Source organism: Rana temporaria, chromosome 2 (genome assembly GCF_905171775.1).
Source record: "Rana temporaria chromosome 2, aRanTem1.1, whole genome shotgun sequence".
Lineage (NCBI taxonomy): Eukaryota > Metazoa > Chordata > Amphibia > Anura > Ranidae > Rana > Rana temporaria.
In genome coordinates, this window is record NC_053490.1 from 366,128,225 (window position 1) to 366,143,054 (window position 14,830).

At 43.9% G+C, this 14,830-nt stretch overlaps 1 protein-coding gene across 3 annotated transcripts in view; it reads right to left on the bottom strand.

Moving 5' to 3' along the window:
* LOC120927185 (dentin matrix acidic phosphoprotein 1-like) overlaps positions 1–14,830 on the bottom strand; it is a 115,674-nt gene that overhangs the window by 33,917 nt on the left and 66,927 nt on the right. The gene's annotated exons all lie outside the window — the stretch shown is intronic.

The following is a 14,830-nucleotide window of genomic DNA, read 5'->3' on the forward strand; positions in this document are numbered from 1 at the left end:
TTGGTTTTGTTAGGTTATTCTCTTTAGCGCCACACTTTTTATTCACACATTTTTCTCATAGTCTCATTGTGTTGGCTGCTTTTATTTTGAGGTTGGGGCAGTATTTTACTACACCCAACTGTCAGATATATATGTTTGCTGCAGTTAAATGTTTCCCACCAAGGTTGTGGAATAGTGGATTACAGGAAAGAAAGGTGATAACTGTGCTGTGTGTTGCTGTGTATTATAACACTTCTATTTCAGCAGTGAATCTTAATAAAGTGCCGCAATGTGCTTAGAAAAACATACAATTACAGTAAAACCTTGAATTGCGAGCAAAAGTCGTTGAGGAAACATGCTTGTAATCCAAAGCACGTGTATATCAAAGTAATTTTTCACATAATAAATAATGGAAACTCAAATGATTCGTTCCACAACCATTTATTCATAAGTCCAATGTGACCAGGTTGTTTAACCATAAAATGTCCATCCACAAATGCAAGCCTCCCCAAGGGGATAAGAAGCAAAATCCAGCAGGAGCAACAGAGTATAAAAGAGAAGAGAGGCGCCTCCAAGCATAGCAATATGGTTACATTTAATGAAGGTACATTTAGCAACTCACATGGTTGATGATTAAAAGAGACACATCCATGTCCCTCTTGAGTCCCGGACTGCCTTAATGTTGATGTTACTGTTACGGCCTTAATTCTCTTTTCAGGTGGTTCGGGCTCCATGTTCCAGACCGGGAGACACTCGCAGATTGTTCCTAAGTATCTTCAATTATATGACTTTTGATGACATGTTTTCACTCTGCTGCTGTATCACCATTGTGTTCTCTTTCATCGTAATTGCATTTCACTGTTGTTTTTGTCTAAATAATCTGTTTGGTTTCCTATTTCACGTGCCTAACCAACTCGTTTTTTTTTTTTTTCCTTTCGTTCTGTGTACCGCTATTTTTTGTAACACGTGTTGGTTTTGCTCCATGATTGTTCTCCTGTGGAGTTGGGGGCCGGGGTGACCGCCCTACCTGGAGTGATCCCACCGCGCCCCCCCCTTCTTTTTTTTTGAGGGGTTTTTCTTTTTCTTACGGTGTCACTATGGATGCCGTTAGGCTCATGGCTACTAGCCATGCTGTATGTTTTTTTTTCTTTTTATTTTTTTGTGTAGCCTTTTGGAGCCACCTAGTGGCCTTTTTTGTTATTGCTCGTTTTTTTTTATCATTACTCAATTGGTTGTTGTGGTCTCCCTCCCCACCACCTCTACCTAGCTGTCTCCTGCTACCTTTATCTGGTGACGAGAGTGGTGCGGACGGAGTCCATACCCAACACATGTCTCTTTATTTTTTTTATGTCTTTTTGTTTTTTGTTACCGCCCGCTCTTGCCCTCCCCTCTGTCTTTCCCCGCCTCTTCTCTCTTATGCTCTTATTTCTATCTTCCTTCCTTCCTTTCCTCCCCCAGGCTCTTTCTGGCGCTATTTCTATCTCCGAGAGTTGCTGATGCTTGATATTGCCTATGCCCGTGCCCTTGCTCTGTATTCCCACCACTCATGCCTGCCAATAACATGGCTTCTGTTTGCCCGATAGCCTTAGCGTCTTTTAACTGTAGGGGATTCAACACACCTGAGAAGCGGAGTCAGGTCCTTTTTCATTTTCATAAAAAGCGTTCTGACATCTTGCTACTCCAGGAAACGCATTTCCGTACTGATTCAGTGCCGGTTCTTCGTAACAGGTACTATTCACAATGGTTCCATAGTACTAATCCCCAAGCGAAGTCTAAGGGTGTATCCATAGCCTTCCATAAATCCTTTAAACCTGAGGTCCTAGACACCCTTATTGATACTAATGGACGATTCATTTTTCTCAAACTGAAACTAAACAACTTTCTTTTCACAGTGGCCAACATATACGTTCCAAATGTGGGTCAGGCTCGGTTCCTCTCATCGGTCCTCACCAGACTATCCTCTTTTGGGGGTCCCTGCTACATCATTGGGGGAGATCTCAATGCCGTTATGTCCCCGTCTGCAGATACATCCTCGGGTAAGTCCTCTATCCCACACTCTACACTAACACGCATCAGGACTCTCCTACATTCCTTCCGCCTGGTGGATGTCTGGCGTGTCCAGCATCCCACAGACAAGGATTACAGTCATTATTCTGCAGCACACAACTCATATAGTAGGCTAGACCATTTCCTGATATCCCAGTCTCTGCTAGATTCCCCTTTACAAACGTCCTTGGGCCAATTGCTCTGGTCAGACCATCCCCTGGTCTACTTGACTCTTGCACGCCCCCCCGCTTCACGTAGAGGTACACACTGGAGGCTTAATGATAATTTACTGCGGGATTCTGTATGTGTGGCTGAAGTTTCTGCCGCTATCCGTCATTTCGTCTCGGATCACTCCTCGGACACTACCCCCCCTCTCGTCCAATGGGAAGCCTTTAAATGTGTGATCAGAGGCGTGCTCATCCAACATGGCTCCCGCCTCAAGAAGATGCGATCGAGTGACATTCGCCGTCTCCTCTCCACCATTGCGGAACTAGAACCTCTACACAAACGTAACCTAGACCCCGCCATTTTTGTCCGTTTATCGAATGCTCGTAGGGATCTCCTTCAGCTTCTTGACTCGCATTCCTTGATAGCTCGAGATAAGGCGCGCAACTTTCATTACTCACTTGCCAATAAATGTGGTAAGCACTTGGCACGGGTCTTGCACCCCAGGACGCCTCGTCGCTCCATTAGCTTTATTTCACACCCTGATCAAACTAGATCGTACAACCCAGATGGTATATCCTCTGCCTTCCGGGGATACTATTCGCGACTCTATAATCTGCAGTCCGTAGACCCGACCAGGTGTTATACACCCTCGGGTGATGACATGCGAGATTATATTGTTGAGACGGCACTACCCCCTGTTGATGCGTCGGATGTGACTGAGCTAGATAAACCCCTCGATATGTCCGAGTTTTTCGGTGCCATCAAAAGTTTACAGGTGGGCAAGTGCCCGGGCCCGGATGGATACACTCCACGTTTCTACAAGACCTTTGCTCCACTTTTATCCCCGTTAATGGCTAAGGCCTTTAATACAATGAATGACACCCCCGCACCGCCCAAGGCGTTGTTATCCGCTAACATCTCTGTATTACCCAAGCAAGGCAAGGACCCCTCGCAGTGCAGCAGCTATAGGCCTACATCCCTGCTCAACGTGGATCTAAAGTTGTTTGCGAAGGTCCTGGCTAATCGTCTGTCTCCTCTACTCCCAAATGTAATCCACAACGACCAGGTGGGATTTGTCCCGGGCCGGGAGGCGAGGGACAATACCACCAAAACGATCCACTTAATCTCTTACATCCAACGCAAAGGGCTGAGGGCTTGTCTCCTCTCTTTCGACGCCGAAAAGGCATTCGATCGGGTCAACTGGGGATTTCTTCGACTCTCATTGGAACAATTGGGCCTGGGAACGCCCTTTATTTCCAAAGTGATGTCCCTTTACTCGCAGCCCTCAGCTTCGGTCTTGGTGGATGGTTCTACCTCTGCGCCCTTTGACATCTCCAATGGTACCCGGCAGGGCTGCCCACTATCCCCACTCTTATTTGTCATTGTAATAGAACACCTAGCTTGCGCCATCAGACAAAACGTCTCCATTCGCGGTATCCAAACGCCTTCCTCCCATTACAAACTATCCCTCTATGCTGACGACCTTTTGGTATACCTACAGGACCCCCATATCTCTTTGCGGAATTTCGTCGTTTTGGCACATTTAGCAACTTCAAACTCAATCTGTCCAAGACTGAGGCTCTCAACGTCTCCCTCCCTGCCGCTACGATGACTAGGCTCAAAGCCAATTTTTCTTTTAAATGGCAAACGAGGGGAATCTCGTACCTTGGCGTCCTTATTCCTTCTAATCTTTCCAACCTTTTTTCTTCGAACTATGTTCCCCTGCTTTCACGCTTGCGGAAGGACTTGGAGGAGTGGGGGGGGACTTCCCTGCCGTGGTTCGGGAGGATCAACACCCTGAAGATGGACACTCTACCCAAACTCCTGTATCTCCTTCAAACGGTTCCCGTCTTGATCCCCAAGTCCTTTTTCAACTCCTTACGCTCCCTCGCCATCAGATTCCTGTGGCGGCGGGGGCTCTCTAGAGTGAAGTACAATGTGCTCACCCGCCCAAAGTAGCGGGGCGGAGCTGGCATCCCTGACTTCGAGACCTACTACAAGGCTGCACATTGCGCGTGTCTTGGAGTGGTTCCCGCATCCTTTCTTGAAGGCCTCCGTCGCCCTAGAGCAAGACTTGTCTCACGTTGACCTGCGAGCACTCCTATGGGGATATAGAACTGAACTGACACACATACCTCCCCCCTCCCCGCTTACTCTGGCTTCTCTCAGACTATGGTACAACAGGGGGTTATGTTCCCTACTGTCCTCCGACCCCTCTCCGTTATCTTCCCTATTCGACAATCCCTCCTTCCCCCAAGGCTTTGGTGTATCTTCGTTAGGCCCCTTCAAAAGGACTGAATGGCCCCAGGCACGCTCCTTTGTGCATCCTACGCTGGGGTCGCCAGCGACCCCGGCAGGCGCTCATGACTGGCTCACTACACTACACTTGTCCACACTTACAAAGCACTTACATTCCTCCTCTCAGGTACACCGCCCTCCCACGGAGTTTGAACGACTGTGTTCCCTCTCGGAGACGCCCAGGCACCTACTCTCGGCCATATATAACCTACTGCAAACACTCACGCACACCGAGTTACCCTCTTACACTAGGATGTGGTCTGCAGATTTGGGTGAGGACATCCGGCAGGCAGAATGGCAGACTTCGTTTTACTTCACTCACAAGTCCACGATCTCCTGCTATGCACAGGAAAAAAACTACAAGATTCTGTCAAGATGGTACAGGGTTCCCTCCGTGTTGCACAAAATATTTCCGTCCACCCCGGCATCCTGTTGGCGATGTTCCACTGCTGTGGGGACTTATCTACATGTCTGGTGGGATTGTGAGAGGATCCGCCCCTTCTGGACTCAGGTATTTGAATGTTACAACAAAGTCTACGATAAATCACTGGTTCCCTCACCTAAAATTGCTCTTCTCTCTATCCTGCCTGGTTCTGTTCAATCGCAGAGACGGAGTCTCCTCCGTTTCTTCATGTCTTCAGCAAGACAGCTCATACCCTCCTACTGGAAGTCGACCGCAACTCCTCCATTGTCACACTGGGTCTCTATTATGAACGATACCATGAGAATGGAGGAGATGCTGGCTCTTGACAACGACACCTTTGATAAGTATACATTGCTATGGCTCGTCTGGCTCCACTTCTCTTCCTCTGACACCCTGGCGAACATGTTGTCCACCCAACCATGATCACCCCTGATCGCCTCCGTCTATGTCACCTCCTTAAGATAAACTAGGTTCTCCTCCCCCCCACTTTATATACATTATTTCTTCCATTCGCCCCCTCAGCAACTCTCACACTCCCCCATGATCCTCCCCTGGTTTTCTTCTCTCTCCTCTCCTTTCCTTCTATTCTCTCTCTCTTCTTTCCTTCCCCCTCCCTCCCCGCCCTCTCGTGCCCCTGATTCTTACCCCCCCCCCCCATTTTTATTCTTATTTTTCTTGTTCCTTTTTTTTTTTTTTTTTTTTTCGGCCTTGGTTCTTTTTTGTCTTATGTGTCATTTTTTTTTTTTTCTTTTGATTTTATTGTTTCCTTCCTGGAGACTCTGGTTGTAATGTTGTCACCTACTAAGAGGCCATTTTGGCCGCTCACAATTTTTGTTTCGGGTTCTTGTCATAATTGTTCCTGTTATGTTGTATGCTGGTGGGAGTCCTGCTGTGGGCGATAGCCATTGGGCTGACTCTCTACTACTACCTATTTATGACTGTACCCTAATTGTGACACCTCATGCTGTTCATGTATAACATGTTAAAATTCTAATAAACATATTTTCAACTCTAAAAGAGACACATCCAAGTATGCAGGCATCCGGGGTAAAGCGATCTACATAGACCACCCTCCTCACCGCCGGCCCTCACCGCTGTCAGTCTGCAATTGTGACCGGGAAGTTTACCCTGCAGTAGAGAGATCTGAAAGGGAGGCTTGAACCGCTCATGGAAGGGACAACATCAACGGTGGTGCAGAGGATGGTCTTTGTGGACAGCTTTACCCCGGATGCCTGCATGTGCCGTTTTAATCATCAACCATGCGAGTTTTTAAATGTTGTACCATCATTAAATGTAACCATATTGCTATGCTTAGAGGCACCTTTCTCCTATTTTTACTCAGTTGTAGGGATGAGCCTGATGTTCAAATCGAATGCAAGTTCAACTCGAACATCGGGTGTTCGCCGAATAGCGAACAATTTGGGGTGTTTTTGGCAAATTTGAAAGCCGCAGAACACCATTTAAATGTCTAAGGGAGAAATTAAAAGTGCTAATTTTAAAGGTTAATATGCAAGTTATTGTCATAAAAAGTGTTTGGGGACCTGGGTCCTGCCCCAGGGGACATGTATCAATGCAAAAAAAGTTTTAAAAGCTAATTTTTTTTCGGGAGCAGTGATTTTAATAATGCTTAAAGTGAAACAATAAAAGTGAAATATTCCTTTAAATTTCGTACCTGGGGGGTGTCTATAATATGCCTTTAAAGTATCGCATTTTTCCCGTGTTGAGAACAGTACCTGCACAAAATGCAATTTCTAAAAAGCAAAAAAAGTAATTTAAAACTACTCGCGGCTATAACGAATTGTCGGGTACCGGTAATACAGATAACCGTAATTGAAAAAAACGGCGTGCAACCCCCCCCCCCCCCCCCCGAGTCCATTACCAGGCCCTTTGGGTCTGGTATGAATATTAAGGGGAACCCCCGAACTAAAATGTATAAAAAAAATGTGTGAGGGTGCCCCCAAATTCCACACCAGGCCCTTCAGGGGAACCCTGCGCCAAATAAAAAAAATGGCGTAGGGGTCCCCCACAAAATACATACCAGAACCTTCAGGTCTGGAATGGATTTTAAGGGGAACCCAGCGCCAAAAAAAAAAAAAAAAATGGCGTGGAAGTTCCCCCAAAAATACATACCAGACCCTTATCCGAGCACGCAACCTGGCAGGCCGCACGGAAATGGGGGGGGGGGTGAGAGAGCGCCCCCCCCTTCTGAACCGCACCAGGCCATATGCCCTCAACATGGGGACCTTGCCCGGCGGTTGCGAGGGTCTGCGGGCGGGGGGCTTATCGGAATCTGAAAGCCCCCTTTAACAAAGGGGACCCCCAGATCCTACCTGTACATGTCAATGAGTAACCCCGCTGTGTTTCCCCATTGCGTCAGAGGGGGCGGGGTCACCTGTGCATGTCACGGGTGGCCTCACCCTCATTTAGGAGCCTTCACAGCGGGTCTCGCATCATTCGGCGGGCGTCTCCCATGGAGGTGGAAACAGATCATGGCGGCGTGTTTTTCCGTATTGTTGGGTCAAGGAAGGATTACATCATTGGAATTTGTTTTTCTTATTTAATAAAGAACTTGTCCCAAGCTGTGTCTGTGTGTTTTTAAAAAAAAATTACATTTTTTTTTGTGAAAAAATGGGGGGGGGGGGGGTTGGGGGTCTGGTTCTCGGGGGTCCCTTTGTTAATGGGGGCTTCCAGATTCCGATAAGCCTCCCGCCCGCAGACCCCCACAACCACCGGGCAAGGGTTGTGGGGATGAGGCCCTTGTCTCCATCAACATTACAATTTTTGTTCGAGGTTCCCCTTAATATTCATATCACACCCAAAGGGCCTGGTAATGGACTTGGGGGGGGGACCCATGCTGTTTTTTTTAATGACTTATCTGTATTGCCGAGACCCGACAATTCATTATAGCCGTGAGTAGTTTTAAATTACTTTTTTTCCTTTAGAAAAGTCATTTTGTGCAGGGACTTTTCTAAACACGGGAAAAATGTGCCACTTTACAGGCATACTATAGACACCTCCCAGGTACGAAATTAAAAGGAATATTTCACTTTTATTATTTCACTTAAGCATTATTAAAATCATTGCTCCCAAAAACTTTTTTTTTTGCATTGATACATGTCCCCTGAGGAAGGATCCAGGTCCCCAAACACTTTTTTATGACAATAACTTGCATAAAATTAGCACTTTTGATTTTTCACAATTGTGTCCCATAGACTTTAATGGTGTTTGCATGTTCAAACAAATTTTTTGCCTGTACGCATGTTCTGCTGCAAACCAAACCGGGGGGGCTAGGGTGGTGTTCAGCTCATCCCTGCTCAGTTGTGACATGACGCTACTCTTATATCAAGACATCGCTTATATATCAAGTCAAAATTTATTTTAAAATTTAGCTTGTCTTGCAAAACGCTCTCAAACCAAGGTTTTACTGTGTATCACATATTCCACACAAACCTGTGCTTTCAATAGTAAAATGTAAAGCAAACCAAGTATATGATGCCAAAAAAATATATAAAAACAGAGCCTCCTAGATAACAATAACATCACTTCATGCATGCACCCAAACGATAGCAAGGCTTGGACCGCAAGCCAACTACAGGGGAACGCACGCTGACATACCAGCCCCATACACACTGCTCAAAAGGCTCCATGCAACTTTTTATACCTTATTTTATCAATAAATAGCAAATATATTGCGCGATGATGGTTATTTATTTTTATATGAGATTCTGAGATAAGCCAGCACGGATGTTTAAGAAGTAAATATTGGCATACCGATTGGAAAGTTTCAGATTGATCCCTATGAATGGAGTGGTTATCCCTTATATGAACCAAAGGTGCATATGTAGCTTGTTTCTGGTAAGTGACCATTTCAGAAGGTGGTGGTGTCTTCACAAGTTGGTGGATAAATAGCTTTGTTCAGTCACAGATGAGGAATTTAGCACATGGTAAACGGTAGATCAGCAATGAAGATATAGCACTGGGACTGTATTTTTCCCCTCCTGCATGCAATATATTATAATATTTGCTCTGTTTTAATATATTATTTTGGCATCATATATTTGCTTCGCTTTACATTTTAGTATTGAAAGCACAGGTTTGTGTGGAATATGAGATATAATTTTATATTTTTCTAAGCACATTGCGGCACTTTATTAATGTTCACTGCTGAAATAGAAGTGTTATAATACACAGCAACACACAGTTGGCGCAGAATATTGGCATGCATTAAAAAGGGGATAAACTCCAGAAATAAAACAATAGTTCTTTCACTCTTCAAGACTCTGGTCTGGCCGCACCTGGAGTATGCTGTCCAGTTCTGGGTACCAGTCCTCAGGAAGGATGTGCTGGAACTGGAGAGAGTTCAGAGAAGGGCAACAAAGCTAATAAAGGGTCTGGAGGATATTAGTTATAAGGGAAAGTTTACGAGCACTGAACTTGTTCTCTCTGGAGAAGAGACGCTTGAGAGGGGATATGATTTCAATGTACAAATACCGTACTGGTGACCCCACAATAGGGATAAAACTTTTCCGCTAAAGGAAATTTAAAAAGACAAGTGGCCAATTACTAAAGTTAGAAAAAAAAAGTGGTTTAACCTTAAACTGCATAGAGGGTTCTTTACTGTAAGATATAGATATAGAACGGTATGCTGTGGAATTCTCTTCCACAGGCAGTGGTTTCAGCAGGGAGCATAGATAATTTAAAAAAACTATTAGATAAGCACCTGAATGACCACAACATACAGGAATATACAATGTAATACTGACATAAAAACACACACACATAGGTTGGACTTGTGTCATTTTTTTCTGTGGCAGGAAGTCCATTAGCTGGCACTTGGAACTCCAAGTCCAAGAAACGTTAAAAGCAAAATGGCGGGGGGGGGGGGGGCACAGCAGATATTAAAAACTAGAAACGCAGGCCCATATACAGGCAAACCCTGTCTTACCTGGGCCTACTAAGTGTCCATACTTTGCCGGTCATGTTAAGCATACCCCCAAATGGGGTCTTCAGGGTCTGGTAAGAAACAGAAAAGGCCCATGACCCTAGACCTGTATACAGTAGGACCCTGTAGCCAACTATACATGTTGTTATATGTGTCAAGGTGAGCATCCAATGCAGGATCCCATGCCCAAAGCAAACATTATGGGCCAGCACTACATAGTTGGGTCTAGATACAATCCCCAGGGTACACAACCTGAGGGTAAAGGATATGGTCAGTGTATAAAAGTCCAATGATTTAAAAAGGAAAAATAATTGACGAAGAACGGATGCATCACAAAAGGAAGGAAGGCCAGTAGCTGACACTTGGAACTGTAAGGGAAGATATTTTTGGCTGTTAAATGGAGCAGTAACTTGCCCATGCAGCCATCTTAACCGGTTAAGACCCGGACCATTATGCAGGTTAAGGACCTTGCCCGTTTTTGCGATTCGCCACTGCGTTGCTTTAACTGACAATTGCGCGGTCGTGCGACGTGGCTCCCAAACAAAATTGGCGTCTTTTTTTCCCACAAATATAGCTTTCTTTTGGTGGTATTTGATCACCTCTGCGGTTTTTATTTTTTGCGCTATAAACAAAAATAGAGCGATAATTTTTTTTTTAAAATTCAATATTTTTTTACTTTTTGCTATAATAAACAAACCCAAAAAATATATGAAATTTTTTTTTTCCCCTTAGTTTAGGCCGATATGTATTCTTCTACCTATTTTTGGTAAATAAAAAAATCGCAATAAGCGTTTATCGATTGGTTTGCGCAAAATTTATAGAGTTTACAAAATAGGGGATAGTTTTATGCCATTTTTATCAATATATATTTTTTTACTACTAATGGCGGCGATCAGCGATTTTTTTCGTGACTGCGACATTATGGTGCACACATCGGACACTTTTGACACTTTTTTGGAACCATTGTCATTTTCACAGTGAAAAGTGCTATAAAAATGCACTGATACTGTGAAAATGACAATGGCAGTGAAGGGGTTAACCACTAGGGGGTGCTGTAGGGGTTAAGTGTGACCTCATGTGTGTTTCTTACTGTAGGGGGGCGGGGCTGGAAATGTGACGTTAGTGATCGTTGTTCCCTATATCAGGGAACAGACGATCAGTGACAAGCCATAGAGAAGAACGGGGAAGGTTTGTTTACACTCACCTCTCCCCGTTCTTCAGCTCCTGTGACCCAATCACGGGACACCCGCGGCAATCGGGTCCGCGGGCGCGGTCACGGAGCTGAAGAACGGATCCAGGAAGTATACGTATGCAGCATTAGTGGCAGCTTCCTTGAGAGCGAAGAAAAACAAGGTGTGCCAAAAACTAAGTGCAGCAGAAGATGCATGAATGGTATATTTTATTAAAATCAGCTAAATGGCTATTCACATGAATGCAAGAATCAATAGGTATATAAAAGTATAATACTATGGGTCCCGGTGGATGGTGCTGTGTAGATTTTATAGCCATTTAGATCTGATGAAGCAGATGCTTTGAAACGCTATCGCCGATGCGACTCAGAGTGTGTTCCAAGCTGGTTTTGAGACGACAAGACAGATGTCCGGCCGGTTGTTCCCCTCTTCTCGTGTTAACATCTACACACCACCATCCACCGGGGACCCACTGAGTGACCACAGTATTATACGGTTATATAGAAAACAAAAGTGCAGCGCTAAAATCCAAAGTACACAAAGACAAAAACACCACATAGGTACACTAGAGTGAACTGTGAAATAGAGAAAACTAAGTAACAAAAAGTGATAAAACAGTCCTGTGATGGAAAATTCCATAGCCTTCAAAAATCCTGTTGATAATATTCAATAATATGTGACACTGTTCCAAATAGTGAATGGATATATGCAGTCTAATCATGACTAGTAATAAAGCTGATGGAAGATCCGCCACTGTATGTGATAAGGCTTACCGAAAAGATTGAACCTAGATAAGTAAACACTCACTAGGTCAATCTGGCTTGTATGGTCAATGGACCAAGGAGAAAGGTGTCTCCACAGACACGGATTCCAAGGTCTCAGAGGAGGAGCTTTCAATGATGTTTTTATAGGTTATGACACCCAAACAGGTAGGTTGCAATGCTATAGAAGAAGACAGGAGGGCACATAGCATACCATAACAGTGGCATCAGTAGTCCATCCCAACATGTTTCGTTCAATGGAATATCATCTGGAGTTATATGCCTATTGATCTTTATATTAATGTGAGTGGCCATTTGTGATTTTAATTACTGTATTTATTGGCGTATAACACTCACTTTTTTACCCTGAAAATAGAGGGTTAACTGTGCCTGCGTGTTATACGCAGGGGGCTATGGAAAGTTTTTTCCTGAAACTTTCCTTTTAAAGTTAGGGTGCGTGTTATATGCCTGTGCGTGTTATACGCCGATAAATACGGTAAATATACAATTTGTTGCATCTTCTGCTGCACTTCGTTTTTGGTGCACCTTGTTTTTCTCCCATTAAAGTGGTTGTTAACCTCAGACATGAAAAATTAACAAAAGAACATCCCTCTATAGCGTGTACTGTCTTATTTAAAAGCACCAAGTGTTCTTTCTATCTGCTGCTTTGTTCCTCTGCTATCAGCAAGCATCACTTATGACGGGGAGTGATCGCCAACTGATTGACAGCCTCAGCTCTGTTCTTGTGTGCTGTGTGAAGGGAGTGTGTCCCCCCTCCTCCAATCAGCTTTCAGAGCTCTTCTCACTAAGCTCTGTAGAGTGAGATTTCAGCTCTCCACCCCATTTTTTCTGAATTTTCAGACAAGCTTTAAATATTTAGCACTTTAAACAGATGTAGACAAGAGGAGAAGACTACCGATAAACTAGTAAAACTTTTGTAGGTGGGTTGGTTTCATCTCTGTGCATCACCTTCACTTGGAAATAAGATTTTACAACCACTTTAAGACTGGTCAATTTAAAGTGTTTGTAAAAGGCAAAAAAATATATATGTTTTAGGGCTGTGCAAATTAACTTTTAATTAATCGATTAATCTTTCATTTTTTTGATCGATCAAAATCTTTTTGATCGATTAAAATTCTTTTGATTGGTACTCACCTCTCCGCCGGCTTCTGGGCCTTCAGGGAGTTCCATCGGAGATCCAGTAACGTCACGGACACCGGTGGGGCTTGCTGTGTCCATCTGAAGGGCTCCTTTGCTATGCCTTCATATCTGCATGCCGGCAAGACCTTACTATCTGCCACACGCAAGGGCTGTTACACTTCCCTCTATCACTTCCCTCTATCAACCTGGGATTCTACAGCCATCCACTGGGAGTTATGATAGTTCCCTTCATGGGACATCTACATGCTGACGGACTGATGTTAACCTCTCCTCATCTGGATTCAGCAGTGGTATCGTTGTACACATTTTTATACAAGTATCATACTTAGCTACATGTTTTTATGACTGCTTTTGGTACCGTTTGGTATTACTCGCACCATATTTACAGTTTATGTAGCTACATCGATTTCATCTCCAGTGCAATATTTATTTGGTTACCTACTTGAAGACTATAAAAGTTTTAATGCTATTCCCATCGAGCGCTGCCTTTGTGCGTTTTTTGTATCCCGCTATCCATTTTTCCAGTGGTTGGTAGCTGCACTGGGAATCAGCCTGCAAGGAGATCAGCTAAAAGTAGTTGGATCTGTATGTGCGTTATAATTAATCGAAATTAGTCGATTAATCGAACAGAACATTTTTGATTAGTAACAGCCCTAATATTTTTAAATAAACAAACATGTTATACTTACATGCACAGAGCAGCCCTGATCCTCCCCTTATCAGGTCCCCTGCCAAGTACACCCAAAGCAAATCACTTGCTAGGGGGGGTGCTCTTGTGTGCTCACTCCCGAGCCCTGCTCTCTCTCTCTCTCCTCACTTGCTGCGATTGACAGAAGAAGGAGCCAACTGCATCTCAGCCATTCAGGAGGGAAAGACCTGCGAGAGCCTCGGCTCTCGTGCACATTGCTGGATCGAGATCAGGATTAAGTATTAGGGGGCTTTCAGAGGATATGCACACTGAAAGTTGTTTACCTACATGCATAGAAAGCATGAAAGGTAAAAAAAAAAAAAAACTACAGCCTTTAGAACCAGTTTATTCAGTTTAGCCACTATTGTGTTCTACCTATTGTATATTTTTCTACTTTTGCATTATTGAGGAATCTACCAACACTCAATAATGGTACAGCCCCATAGTAGCTTGTTAATGTTAGTACTTTGTATTCCCCTCTGCCTACCCCTGTAATTCCTCAACTATATATAAAAAAAGATTCAAACTCTAACAGATAATAAATAATATAAAAATCACATTATTAAATTCATTTGTATATTATTTAAAGTCATGCAGTGTATTTTTCAATGCCACTAGTGGAAGCACCGACATGTAGCTTGGTATCCGCCTCTTATAATGCACTGTATAATAGCAGCCTGGTAGCACAGAGGTAACCTAAGTATTGGGCATTTGCATGGAGTTCAGCTTTGAGCAATCTGCTTTTTTTTTTATTATAATGAAGTAAAGCAGCGCTCGATTGCCCACTATGTCCTAACAGCTGTCACTAACCCAAGCAAGAAGATTTCCTCTCTTCTTCTTTAGAAACCACACTTTAGCTGGGAGATGAATTTCCTGTTCCTCAGCCCTGAAGAGTATTCTCCATCTTATTCTCTGGATTAACTCCCAGTGTTCTGGTGACACAAATTATGGTATCACAGACACTACAGTTGATTCTTCAGTGAGATGTATACAGAATGTTAGCCTAAAAAGTCAAACAGGAAGTTCAACTCAAAGAAAGACTTGCCCACTGTGCCATATCTAGGGTAGGGGTTCACAGACCACAGATAAAATATGCCTCACTCTATCCAAAACAATGGAGGTAGAATTCCATTTAAATTTTTTTTTGTTTCAGCCACATTCATTTTCATAACT